The 13745-nt window shown below is 40.2% G+C and overlaps 1 protein-coding gene across 3 annotated transcripts in view; it reads left to right on the forward strand.

Annotated features, from left to right (window-relative positions):
* The first annotated feature begins 353 nt into the window (after positions 1-353).
* Positions 354-13745, forward strand: part of RASIP1 (Ras interacting protein 1) — a 154792-nt gene continuing 141400 nt past the window's right edge. For all 3 annotated transcript variants that reach the window (XM_073602677.1, XM_073602678.1, XM_073602679.1), the window contains exon 1: positions 354-750. The gene's annotated coding sequence lies outside the window, so the exon portion shown is untranslated. The remainder of the gene's footprint in view (positions 751-13745) is intronic.

Here is a 13745-nt window from a genome sequence, read left to right on the forward strand (position 1 = left end):
TCACTTTTATCTTCTGACCAAAACTTTAAAAATGACAACTGTAGTCTGTTGGTTATAACAGGAAACCTCTTTTTTTTTTTCTTCAAGTTTGTACAAATGAGACTCACAAAATTTACTGTCATTAGTAAAGTGTTGGGAGACTTTGCATGTAAAGTGAGAATAAACATTGTATGCAACAAGTCCTGTGCTGCTCAATTCAGGTTGTAAAATCCAAAATTAACAAAAAATGTTCTTACTTTACTGAATGGTGATGTATTATGATACGTGAGTTATATTCATCTTATCTGACCCCAGGAAGAAAGGGAGGGCTTGAAATTTGTTAAAACAAAGGAAACTGGATTTCACACAGGCAGCCTTTCCAGGGCTGGGACAGAAAGGGAAACTCCTTTTTGAAGAACATCAGAATCCAAAGGGATTTGGCTGTGACTGCAAATAGAGCTTCAAAGAGAAATGATCCATAAACTTTTACTGTAATTACATCAGTTTATTTATTTAAACTGACATTTTTAATATAGTGATTTTACAATAAGATACCAGGGGTTTTTAGTCATGTTAGTTGTCAAAATGCAAACTTGAGCTGTATTGCACAGGACTTGGATTTTATTCCGCTCCATGGGGATGTCTGTAGTGAATCTAAGAATTGTGTTCAGACTTCAAGAAAAGATGAGTAGCAACTGCTAAAGTGACGTTCCGTTAAGAGGAGGGAAATCGCTGTGACAAAAAGCGCTTCTCCTTGCAATAAATCCAAAGGTAATTTGTCTTTTTTCCCACATTATCAGTTTATGTATTTCAGATGATATGTTTAATTATGGCTGAGATTATTCTCATAGTAACGTCATTAGATTAGCCACTTTTTGAGAAAGCGTTCTAGAGAAAATTTTAAATTTTGTAATAAATTTGAAGCACTTGTCAACACGGGAAAATCTCTGATCATTAAAAATTAAACATCGCATGTATCTTTACATTTGTAAAGTTTTTAACTTCGTCTTCTGTAATGTGATGAGGATCGCATACACTTTAAATTAGAATGAAATTCCCCCTGTATATACCAATCATTTAGTATAATAAAGTAATAGAGTAGAGAAGGGTTAGAAAACCTGTTGGGTGTTTACCGCTTTCTAGACTACAGGTGGCAATGCATGTAGCAATTTGCGATTGATTTAAAAATGAATGATCGCAAACAAGTGATTCATTATGCAACACGCATGTTAGTCCACACAATTCAATTAAAATGCAATCGAAAAAAAATAACCAAATATACGATCTATCATTTTTAAATGCATACAATCTTTTGAAACAATCATTTGTTCAATTTTATTTATGATTGGTTCTCTGACACAAACACAGATGTTTGATCAGAAATTATCTACAAAATTCATCCAAAGTCGATTGGCTTGGCAGAGTTGAAATTGAGGGCTCACTAAAATTGATCAGATAAAGGCTCTTGTGATTTCTATTCAAATTGGTAAGTTTAATTCCAATAAACGATTGCGTAAATGATAACACTGATATACATGTGACATGTCGAAGAAATTCCCTCTGGCTCCCGGTCCCGTGGACAATGGTTTTACCAGGCAGGAAGTGAGGAACAGAAATAAAAATCTAACGGGTTTTAACTCTATAAAATATTTTATTTCTGTCTGTGTTGCTGTTGGCGATTACCCATTACTTCCTGTCTGGTAAAATGTTGTCAGCAGGACAGGAAATAGAGGGAAATTTACCAGAGCCCTGGATAGAACCTGGCAGGGGTCCCACTCTATCCAAAACCAGCAAGAATTTTTTTGGCTGGATGTACATTTTAAGTAATTTAAACCTAAGCTGTCCACAACTTAGCTCTGATCCCTAATCTGAAACCAACAAATGTCTGCCAAACTTTTGAACAATTGTGATGTAAGATTCAGATTTTTAGGTTGATACTAACTGATGTATGTATATATATATTTAAATAATATGGTAATTTAATTTGGATACTGATTAGTCACGGGTGCTCATAGTTGCAGTTGGCAAAATCTGTCACAGATTTGGGCAGCCCACATTACACAGTTATGACGACTGAAGGGCGCTCTAGGGGCCTCATGTTCTTAAGGAACTGCGTGCCTTTCCTGTGTGTGCTAGGACTTCCTCAGCAAATAGAAGGCACAGGTGTGTTTTTAATATTACAGTTTTCAGCTCTTCCTTAGTGAGCTGGCTACTACTGAAGAGGTTACAAAACTTGCCTCAGATGGCCACCTAACCAATTGTCCCCTTGATTCTGTTCCCTTACTACTACTATGGTCACCCTCTTATTCTATCACATACATCTTTAATCTCTCCCTCTCTACTGGCACCTTCCCCTCCCCTCTAATGCATGCACAGATCACTCCCATACTTAAAAAAGCCCTCACCAATCTGAGCAACTTAAGACCCATCTCGTTGCTCCCATTCACCTCAAAACTTTTAGAAACCTTAGTTTACAACCGTCTTAGCTCGTACCTCATTGAAAACAACCTTCGTGACCCCTTACAGTCTGGTTTTCACTCGCAGCACTCCACAGAAACTGCCCTACTCTGCCCTACTAAAACTCACTAACGATTTGCTAACTGCTAAAACCAATGGCCACTACTCCATACTTTTACTACTAGACCTGGCCTGTTGACCACCCACTCCTCAATAAACTCCACTCCCTTGGCCTCCAAGATTCTGCTCTATCCTGGTTCTCCTCCTACCTATCGCATCGCTCCTTCAGTGTTACCTACACTCTGTCTCCTCCTCTCCACTTCCTCTTTCTGTAGGGGTCCCCCAAGGCTCTGTTCTTGGACCCCTTCTCTTCTCTATCTGCACGTCCTCCCTTGGTCACTTGATAACCTCCCACGGCTTCCAATACCATCTCTATGCCAATGACACCCAAATCTATCTCTTTACTCCTCACATCACTGCTTCAGTCTCCCCTCGCATTACTAACTGACATTTTATCATGGATGTCGCACCACTTCCTTAAACGAAATCTCTCAAAAACCGAGCTGGTAATATTCCCACCCATGCCCTCTTCCATGACATCAATCCCTCCCCTCCTGTCAGGGTGCTAGGTGTAATCCTAGACTCTGACCTGTCCTTTCAGCTCCAAATCCAATTGTTGTAAAGCTTGTAGACTTCACCTCTGTAACAATTTTCCCCTTTTTAACTAATGAAACCACCAAGCTACTCATTCACCCCCTTGTTATCTCTCGCCTTTACTATTGCAACTCCCTTCCCATAGGCCTACCTCTCCATAGGCTATCCCCTCGCTGCTGCCAGACTCATATACGTTACCAACCGCTCAGTGCGTGCTACCCCTCTCCTCCAATCTTTACACTAGCTTCCGATCACCCAGCAAATTAATTTTAAAATACTTAAAGCAACATACAAAGCCATTCATAACTCTGCCCTGAGCTACATCACCAAACTTGTCTCCAAATATCACCCAAACCATCCTCTCTGCTTCTTTCAAGACCTCCTGCTCTCAAGCTCTCTTGTCTCCTCCTCCCATGCTTGTCTCCAAGACTTCTCCAGAGCCTCTCCCAGCCTCTGGAATTCTCTACCTCAATCTGTCTGGCTATCTTCTACTCTGGCTGCCTTTAGGCGATCCCTGAAAACTCCTCTCTTCAGGGAAGCCTATCACGCCTCCAACTAAACTTTTATTACTTCCATCAGCTCATCCCCCACAGTTACAACCTTTTGTACCACCCTATTAGATTGTAAGCTCCTATGAGCAGGGCCCTCTTAACCTCTTGTATTTTATTGTATTGTAACTGTACTGTCTCCCTTTTATATTGTATAGTGCTGCTTAAACTGTTGGCGCTATATAAATCCTGTATAAAAATAATAATAATTTGATTGCCTTGAATGAGAAGTGAGCCCTATATGTTTCAATGGCCGTTTTTTAGGAGAATAGCTATTTGGGATTGGATATTATGTGGCTGATGATTATGTAAGCCCTGTAGTTTGCATTGTTACACACACATGCGATGATGACTTTATCTTTTGTGCTTATCTTACTGTAGTCATCAGTTATTGATGCCAATTGTATAGTATCAGTGAAAATGGAAGTTTGTATTAGGAAAACACAATCACTGCTACCCATTAGTTTTGAGATTTTTTTTTCAGCACTGATCTATTTGGGGTTTGCTTGTTGAACAGATTTCCCCTGAAGGATCTATTTTTCTTTTTTCTATCATTTATTCCTCAAATCCCAAGTCATGGTAACTTGTATGGCTTCCAAAACTTTTTTTTTTCAGGTTTGCACATAGTTTGATATAGGTTAGACATGTTGCCAGGTTTTTGTTTTTGTTTCTGTAGTCATAGGGGATTTTTCACTCTCTTCCTTTTTGGTCACAGAGACAGGAAGTGTGCAAAATCCTTATCACATTATCAACATGATAATTAAAAAGTAGAGTGGGGAAAGCGGAGTACCACTGGCAGGTTTTGTATTAACGTCTTTGTTTCCTCACTTCCTGTCTGGTCATTGGGACAGGAAGTGCAGTGAAATTGCCTTAGGGCTCTAATCCTTTCTTTCACCTTCTCCTTCCAAAGAAAACAATGGCAGTGGAACCTTCCCTGTAACAACTTGATAAAAAATGTTTTTTTTTAGCAAGGAACATACATTCTACATTACTATGCTACCAAAATTAGTAGGTGCTGTAAATTGCCTCCAGCATTGTTCCTGTTTCTTCTTGCTGGAGTCTGCCATTTTGCTGAAGCCCAGAGCACCTGAACAGCTGTAAATCATAAAGTGGAACCTATCAATTTAACGGTTTCAAAAAAGTTCCTGGAATGCCAGGATTGCTAAATGTCACATTTGCTTGTGTCCTCAACTAAACTGTCAAGCCATCAAATGGCTGTGTCATAAATGATCACATGTGCAGCACCATGGCAGTTGTAGATCAAACTGAAGCAGCTTTCTTGGCTGTAAAGAATAGGAGTGATTAATCTAACTTGAAGGCTGTCAGCAGATCACCCTCTACAAATTTGGCAGTGCCTAAAAATGGAGAGCAACTGAGCATGTGCAAAGCAGGGTGAGAGAGTGTATTACTGTATTATAAACAGTATAGGCATTTATTTTTAATGTTTTACATAGCTATACCTGCAAAAGGGGCCAGCCTGAAGTGAACTAGCAGGACTTAATTTTTTTACTAAAGTTCCACTTTAAGTTGTAATGTATTGAGTTAAAGGGGTTGTAAAGGTAAGATTTTTTTTTTTTTTAAATAACAAACATGTTATACTTACCTTCACTGTGCAGCTCGTTCTGCACAGAGTGGCCCCGAACCTGGTCTTCTGGGGTCCCTCGGCGGCTGTTTCAGCTCCTCCCCGCAAGCATTAACCACCTTAATGCGAGCTCCCTCGCATGGTGGTGAGTGCTTGCGGGCGCGCTCCCGTGATACAGCCGGCGGCTATAGCCGCTCGCTGTATCACTCGGCCCCGCCCCCCGGCGCGCCGCGTCATCGGATGTGATTGACAGCAGCGCGAGCCAATGGCTGCGCTGCTTTCAATCCATCCACTGCAGCCAATCAGCGACCAGGCTGAGCTGCAATGAAGATGACGAGAACGAGCAGCGAAGATTCGAGGCGTCAGGTAAGTAAAACGGGGGGGCTGGGGGCGGCGGTATTGTCAAAAGTTTTTTCACCTTAATGCATAGAATGCATTAAGGTGAAAAATTTTTTACCTTTACAACCCCTTTAAATGAGGGTGGCTTTCATGTTGCCTAAAGCAGCATATACATTGTCACCTTGCCTTCTGATAGAAATTAACTAGATTGTATGAGACTAAGTTGTTAAATGGTTAGTCCCACTGATATGTCCCTTATATATGGACTGAATCTAACATTATTACCTTATGTCTTTTCGGGACTTCAGCAGAAAAGTCTCTGAGCTGGAGTTTTTAGTTCAGCTACCCCTCACCATGGAGTCTTACTTAAACTGCAACATTGTGCCCTGCATAAAACAAATAGGAGGAATAAGATCCCCCTACAGTAAATTTATTGTTCTGGGACTTAGATGTAGAGATGTTGCCTCCAGAATTCCTGAAAGATATCAGAAGCCAGTGGGATATTTATCCTGTTAGCATCCATCCAGAACTGAAACATCAGGTTTACATGGGGTAAAACATTTAAATACTTTTAAAAATATATAGCATATGCCAAAGTTTTTAAATTGAAGGGAATTTTTACTGAGAGAGATGTATAGGCTATCATTAAAGGTCTCTCTTCAAAATTTCAGGTTGGCTGGCTAACATGTTGATCCAATAGCTTCATTATTTTCTGAGCCCCTGGCATGGAATTAGTATGCAGATCATAAATTTTGACGTACCTCTGACCTGACTTGCTGTATATTTAGCTCAGGTTGCCTATTGTATTTAAATCACAGAAAGCCAGGCAACTAGGAATTTTTGAAGGAGTTCAGCAATGACCAGCAATATGTTTAAGTACGTGTTTTCTTTATGGATAACCATTAGCCCTCATGCACACAGGCTGTTAAAATAACGTTATGAAAACGCCAGTATCTTTGCAGTGATTTTTTTAAACTTTTTTCAGCTTTTTTCAGCGTTTTTGCAATAGCGTTTTTGAGCGTTTTTGAGCGTTTTTTTTTCAATGGATCAAAAAATGTTGGTGAATGACGTTTTTGAGCGTTTTTGAGCGTTTTTCAGCGTTAGAGCATTTTTACAGCTGAAAAACGTCTTTCAGAACCCACTGGTCCTGGGGTTTTTTTTACAGCTTAAAAACGCCTATGCCACTTGCAGCTCAAAAACGCCTAGGTGGGCATGAAGCCATAGACTAACATAGACAGGCCTTTTTAAGCTGCAAAAAAAGCTCAAAAAAGCAGCTGTAAAAAGGTCCGTGTGCATGAGGACTAAATCTTCAGTGGTGCAAAACAGCATTATCTGCACTGCAGGGAAAAATCTGTTTATTAAGGACAAAATATTTTACTATTCTATGATTTCATGCATTTTTATGTCTATTGTATCCTGTCATAATAAACTACTCAGCAATTCCATCCAACAAATTTCCCTGGAGTCTTACAAAAACTACCAGTATATACGGCCACCAATGCAATTGCATGAAATATATGAATATCCCTTATAATAATTACCAGTAGGACTCTTTGCTCCATGGAACAGGAGGACAGATAACAGTCTGTATATTATGTGTGATTTAGAATGGATCTCTGAGCTCTTTCTTCACTTCCTCATTGATAGTCCATTGTTACGTCTGCTGTCCAGCCTGTTTCCTCACACATTGGCAACAATTAAGTTTACCTATGTTACAAAATAATAAGATAAGAAATACTGCTTGTTTCTTTACCAGTGCTGATATGGTTTATCTGTACTTTCCTGAAGACTAGTACACACTACTCGTTTTTTTTTTTTCGTTCAACCCATTAGGTTGAACGAAATAAACTGACAGCTTAGGTCGGAGCCGCTGTACAGCCCTGGCCAAAAGTTTTGAGAATGACACACATATAAATTTTCACAAAGTTTGCTGCCTCATTGTTTTTAGATCTTTTTGTCAGATGTTACTGTTGTATACTGATGTATAATTACAAGCATTTCATACGTGTCAAAGGCTTTTATTGACAATCACATTAGGTTTATGCAAAGCATCAATAGTTGCAGTGTTGACCTTTCTTTTTCAAGATCCCTGCAATTCGCCCTGGCATGCTGTCAATCAACTTCTGGACCACATCCTGACTGATGGCAGTCCATTCTTGTATAATCAATGCTTGGAGTTTGTCAGTATTTGTGACTTTTTTTTTGTTTAACTGCCTCTTGAGGATTGACCACAAGTTCTCAATGGGATTAAAGTCTGGGGAGTCTCCTGGCCATGGACCCAAAATTTTGTTGTTTTGTTTCCCAAGCCACTTAGTTATCACTTTTGCCTTATGGCAAGGTGCTCCATCATGCTGGAAAAGGCATTGTTGGTCACCAAACTGTTTTTGGATGGTTGGGAGAAGTTGTTCTTGGAGGATGTTTTTGTACCATTCTTTATTCATGGCTGTGTTCTTAGGCAAAATTGTGAGTGAGCCCACTCCCTTGGCTGAGAAGCAACCCCACACATGAATGGTCTCAGGATGCTTTACTGTTGGCATGACACAGTCCTGATGGTAGCGCTCACCTTTTCTTCTTCAAACAAGGTTTTTTCCAGATGCCCCAAACAATTGGAAAGGGGATTCATTTGAAAAAATGACTTTACCCCAGTCCTCAGCAGTCCAATCCCTGTACCTTTTGCAGAATATCACTCTGTCCCTGATGTTTTTCCTAGGGAGAAGTGGCTTCTTTGCTGCCCTTCTTGACACCAGGCCATCCTCCAAAAGTCTTCACCTGCACTCACACCTACCTGCTGCCATTCCTGAGCAAGCTCTGCACTGGTGGTGCCCCGATCCCGCAGCTGAATCAACTGTAGGAGACAGTCCTGGCGCTTGCTGGACTTTCTTGGGTGCCCTGAAGCCTTCTTCACAAATGCAGTGGAAATATTTTTTTGGGATTAAGTTCATTTTAATGACAAAGAGGGACTTTGCTATTAATTGCAATTCATCTGATCACTCTTCATAACATTCTGCGCTGTATGCAAATTGCCATCATAAAAACTCAGGAGGCAGACTTTTGTCATTCTCAAAACTTTTGGCCACGGCTGTACGAACTATCCGATTTTAGTACAGTGATCTCCCCTACTGTGCTATTGTGTTCTGACAGGGGGACGGCCCTTCACCAGAACACTCTGGTCAGCGCTGATCTCCTTTAGATCTAGAAACAAATGTATAGGGCAAGGGCCTGCCTGTTTGGATCTTAAAGTGTGTAACCCTAAATTATTATTTTTGTGTATTTTATAAATCATAGTCTCTATCATTTTCATGCACAAACCCAATTTCCAAAAAGTTGGGACACTGTGTAAAATCTACATAAAAACAGAATACAATAATTTGCAAATCTCAAACCCATATTTGATTCACAATGGAAAACATGAAACATATCAAATGTTTAAACTGAGAAAATGTACCATTTTAACCACCTGACCTCTGGAAGATTTACCCCCTTCATGGCCAGGCCATTTTTTGCAATGTGGCACTGCGTTATTTTAACTGACAATTGCGCGGTCCTGCGACACTGTACCCAAATGAAATGTATGTCCTTTTTTCCCACATATAGAGCTTTCTTTTGGTGGTTTTTATTTTTTGCGCTATAAACAAAAAAAAAAAAAAAAAAATTTTTGGAAGAAAAATAACAATATTTTTTTACTTTCTGCTATACAACATGTAAAATATTAATATATATATTATGCATTATTATAATATATATATGTAAATATAAAACATTTCTGCTATAAAACATATCCAATAAAAAAAATTGAAAAAAATCTAATTTCTTCATCAATTTAGGCCAATATGTATTCTGCTCCATATTTTTGTTAAATAAATCCCAATAAGGGTATAATGATTGGTTTGCGCAAAAGTTATAGCGTCTACAAATGGGATATTTTTTTTTTTACTAGTAATGGCGTCGATCAGCGACTTATAGCGGGACTGCAATATTGCAGCAGACAAATCGGACACTAGCTGACACTTTTGACACTTTTTGGGGACTGGTGACACTAATACAGTGATCGGTGCTAAAAAAAACATGCACTGTCACTGTACTAATGACACTGGCTGGGAAGGGGTTAACGTCCGGGGCGATCAAAGGGTTAACTGTGTGCCTAGCCTGTGCTTTCTCACTGTGGGGGAGGTGCTTTTACTATGGAAAGGCATTGATCCATGCAGGAACACAGGATCAATACCTTTCCTACTGACAGAATGGCAATCTGCCTTGTTTACATCGCCGTTCTGCCTGCGTACTGTAAAATTGGCCGGTGCCGGCGAACATCAAGTCTGCGGCACCCACTGGGTTCCTGCTGTGTGTGATTAGAGCGGCAGCGGGTCTCTAGCAGTGCGCGTCCGTGCCACAGACCCGGGAGTGTCAGATCATTTACTAGGTATGTGATCTGGCACAGAGTGGCCACCTTACCGCAGTATATCTGTGGTGGGCGGTCGGGAAGTGGTCAAGAAAAATTATAAGATAATTGCATGAAATATATGAATATCCCATATAATAATTACCAGTAGGACTCTTTGCTCTATGGAACAGGAGGATAGATAACAGTCTGTATATTATGTGTAATTTAGAATGGATCTCTGAGCTCTTTCTTCACTTCCTCATTGATAGTCCATTGTTACGTCTGCTGTCCAGCCTGTTTCCTCACACATTGGCAACAGTTAAGTTTACCTATGTTACAAAATAATAAGATAAGAAATACTGCTTGTTTCTTTACCAGTGCTGATATGGTTTATCTGTACTTTCCTAAAGCCTAGTACACACTACTCATTTTTTTTTTTTCGTTCAACCCATTAGGTTGAACGAAATAAACTGACAGCTTAGGTCGGAGCCGCTGTACAGCCCTGGCCAAAAGTTTTGAGAATGACACACATATAAATTTTCACAAAGTTTGCTGCCTCAGTGTTTTTAGATCTTTTTGTCAGATGTTACTATGGTATACTGTGGTATAATTACAAGCATTTCATAAGTGTCAAAGGCTTTTATTGACAATCACATTAGGTTTATGCAAAGCGTCAATAGTTGCAGTGTTGACCTTTCTTTTTCAAGATCTCTGCAATTCGCCCTGGCATGCTGTCAATCAACTTCTGGGCCACATCCTGACTGATGGCAGTCCATTCTTGTATAATCAATGCTTGGAGTTTGTCAGTATTTGTGGGGTTTTTTTGTTCACCTGCCTCTTGAGGATTGACCACAAGTTCTCGATGGGATTAAAGTCTGGGGAGTCTCCTGGCCATGGACCCAAAATTTCGTTGTTTTGTTTCCCAAGCCACTTGGGTATTACTTTTGCCTTATGGCAAGGTGCTCCATCATGCTGGAAAAGGCATTGTTGGTCACCAAACTGTTTTTGGATGGTTGGGAGAAGTTGCTCTTGGAGGATGTTTTTGTACCATTCTTTATTCATGGCTGTGTTCTTAGGCAAAATTGTGAGTGAGCCCACTCCCTTGGCTGAGAAGCAACCCCACACATGAATGGTCTCAGGATGCTTTACTGTTGGCATGACACAGGACTAATGGTAACGCTCACCTTTTCCACCTTTTTCAGATGATTTACTAGGTATGTGATCTGGCACAGATCGGCCACCTTACCGCAGTATATCTGTGGTGGGCGGTCGGGAAGTGGTCAAGAAAAAAATAAGATAACTTTGAAATTGATGACAGCAACACATCTCAAAAGTTTTGACAGAGCCATGTTTACCGTGGTGTAGCATCCCCTCTTCTTTTAACAACACTCTGTAAATGTTTGGGAACTAAGGAGACCAGTTGCTGGAGTTTTGGGAAAGGAATGCTGTCCCATTCTGGCCTGATATAGGATTCTAACTGCTCAACAGTCCTGGGTCTTCTTTTTTGTATTTTTCCTTTCAAGATGCGCCAAATATTTTCAATTGGTGAAAGGTCAGGACTGCAGGCAGGCCAGTTAGGCACCCGGACTCTTCGACTACAAAGCCATGCTGTTGTCATAGATGCAGTATGTGGTTTAGCATTGTCCTGCTGAAATATGCAAGGCCTGCCCTTAAAAGGATGTCACCTGGATGGGAGCATATGCTGCTCTAAAACCTGGATATATCTTTCGGCATTGATGATGCCTTTCCAGATGTGCAAGCTGCCCATTCTATAGGCACTATTGCATCCCTATACCATCATAGATGCAGGCTTTTGAACTGCGTTCTGATAACAAGTCAGAAGGTCTCCCTCCTCTTTAGTCTGGAGGACACTGTGCCAATGGTTGCCAAACTGAATGTCAAATTTTGATTAGTTTAACCACAGAACAGTTTTCCACTTTGCAACAGACCATTTTAAATAAGCTTTGAGACAATGGCAACATTATGGATTACATTCAGATATGGCTTCTTTTTTGCATGACAGAGCTTTACCTTGCATTTTTGGATGGCATGGCGAACTGTTTTTAAAGACAGGGATTTTTTTTAAGTATTCCAGAGGACACGAAGATCGCAGCGGGCATCCAATATTGTGTTTCGGCCTTGTCACTTGCACACGGAGATTTCTCCAAATTCTCTGAATCTTTTGATATTATGTACTGTAGATGATAATACAGTGTATATATAAAGCCTGCAATTTTATGTTGAGGAACATTATTCTGAAATGATTTCACAATTTTTAGATCCTTTTTATACCCAATCATTTTACTGACATGTTGCCAACCCAATTAGCTGCTAAATGTTCATCCAGCTCTTCCTTGTTAGTACTGCTTACTTTGCCAGCTTTTTTTTTGCCTTGTCTAAACTTTTTTGAGATGTGTCGTTGCCATCAATTTCAAAATTACCTTATGTTTTTTCTGAAAATTTTAAAGTTTCTTATTTTAAACATTTATGTTGTTATGTTTCTATTTTCTATTGTGAATAACATATGGGTTAATTAAATTTGCAAATCAAAGCATTCTGTTTTTATGTAGATTTTTCACATCGTCCTTTTTTGGAATTGGCATTGTACGTCTTATGTCTGAAATACCTGGTTGATCCTGCCAGCGTCCTTTCTTCCCTAGTTCTAAACTGACCACACAAAGCACAGAAGCTGATCTGTTTTTGCGTGATCATTTTGCATCCTTTGCCTGGCCATTCAGAAGCACAAGACACTATGCAGACACACAGCATGCCTGTATAGGGTGGTTTGTTGAGCCATCACACCCTCCAACCAAATACAGCCTGCCTCTGGCGCACACCCCCTCCCAATCACAGCCCACCTCTTGAACATGCCCCCTGCTCAAGCACTGCCTGCATCTTGCCTTAAGCTGAACAGACTATAGAATAAGGGCATGCTGTGTGTCTGCACAGTGTTCTTTAACCCTGCCCCCCACTATCAGGTAGAAGAGCTGCATGATCACATGACAGAACTCTTTGACCTTGTAAAAAAGATAAGAGAGCAGTTATAGTACTTATATAGTTATATCTGTATTAGAAAGTATCTATAACACTGTATGTTCACAATGACTTTTATTATACTAGCCATACACTGCAGATTTCTCTTGTTCACCCTGCCAAGTGAATAAGAGAAATAACCAGATTGCCCTAGATTGTAAAATTACATTGTAAGTAAATTGACTATGGCCAGAGCAAAGTGTTTGTCCAGCCAAACATTTTTTTTCTTCGTTTTGGATAGAGTGGGGAAGAATTAGAACCCCTGTAAGGTTTTTACTACTTCTATGGGCTTTGTTGGAGACATTTACCTTCACTTCCTGTTGTGACAGACAGGGACAGATTGATCACCTTATAACAGGTTGTGTCTGGAGCTTAAAGTAGAACTATAGGCAAAACATTTTTTATATTTTGGAAAGAGTAAGGGAGGTTTACAACCCCTGTAAGGTTTATTTTTGCCATCTTTCTCCCATTGGAGAGATTTGCCTTCACTTCCTGTCCCATAGCTAAACAGGAAGTGAAAGGAAATCCCAGTAGCTAAGGAAATCTTATGGGAATGCCCAGGCTATCAGAACTAAAGTCCCCATAGGAAGATTTGCAGGTGGGACTTACTTGCAGGTGGAAGATTTGCAGTTGGGACTCAAAGGAGGGTGTGAGATTGGTACCCATCAAGACTGCGGCAAAGGCAGGCATTAGCAGTAGCTTTTCAGAAGGCCAGGTAACAGATATTGGCACTGAAAGGAAGTACAAACCTTATTTCTGCACAGGGAACCACTGC

This window comes from Aquarana catesbeiana, linkage group LG10, assembly GCF_042186555.1.
Source record: "Aquarana catesbeiana isolate 2022-GZ linkage group LG10, ASM4218655v1, whole genome shotgun sequence".
Lineage (NCBI taxonomy): Eukaryota > Metazoa > Chordata > Amphibia > Anura > Ranidae > Aquarana > Aquarana catesbeiana.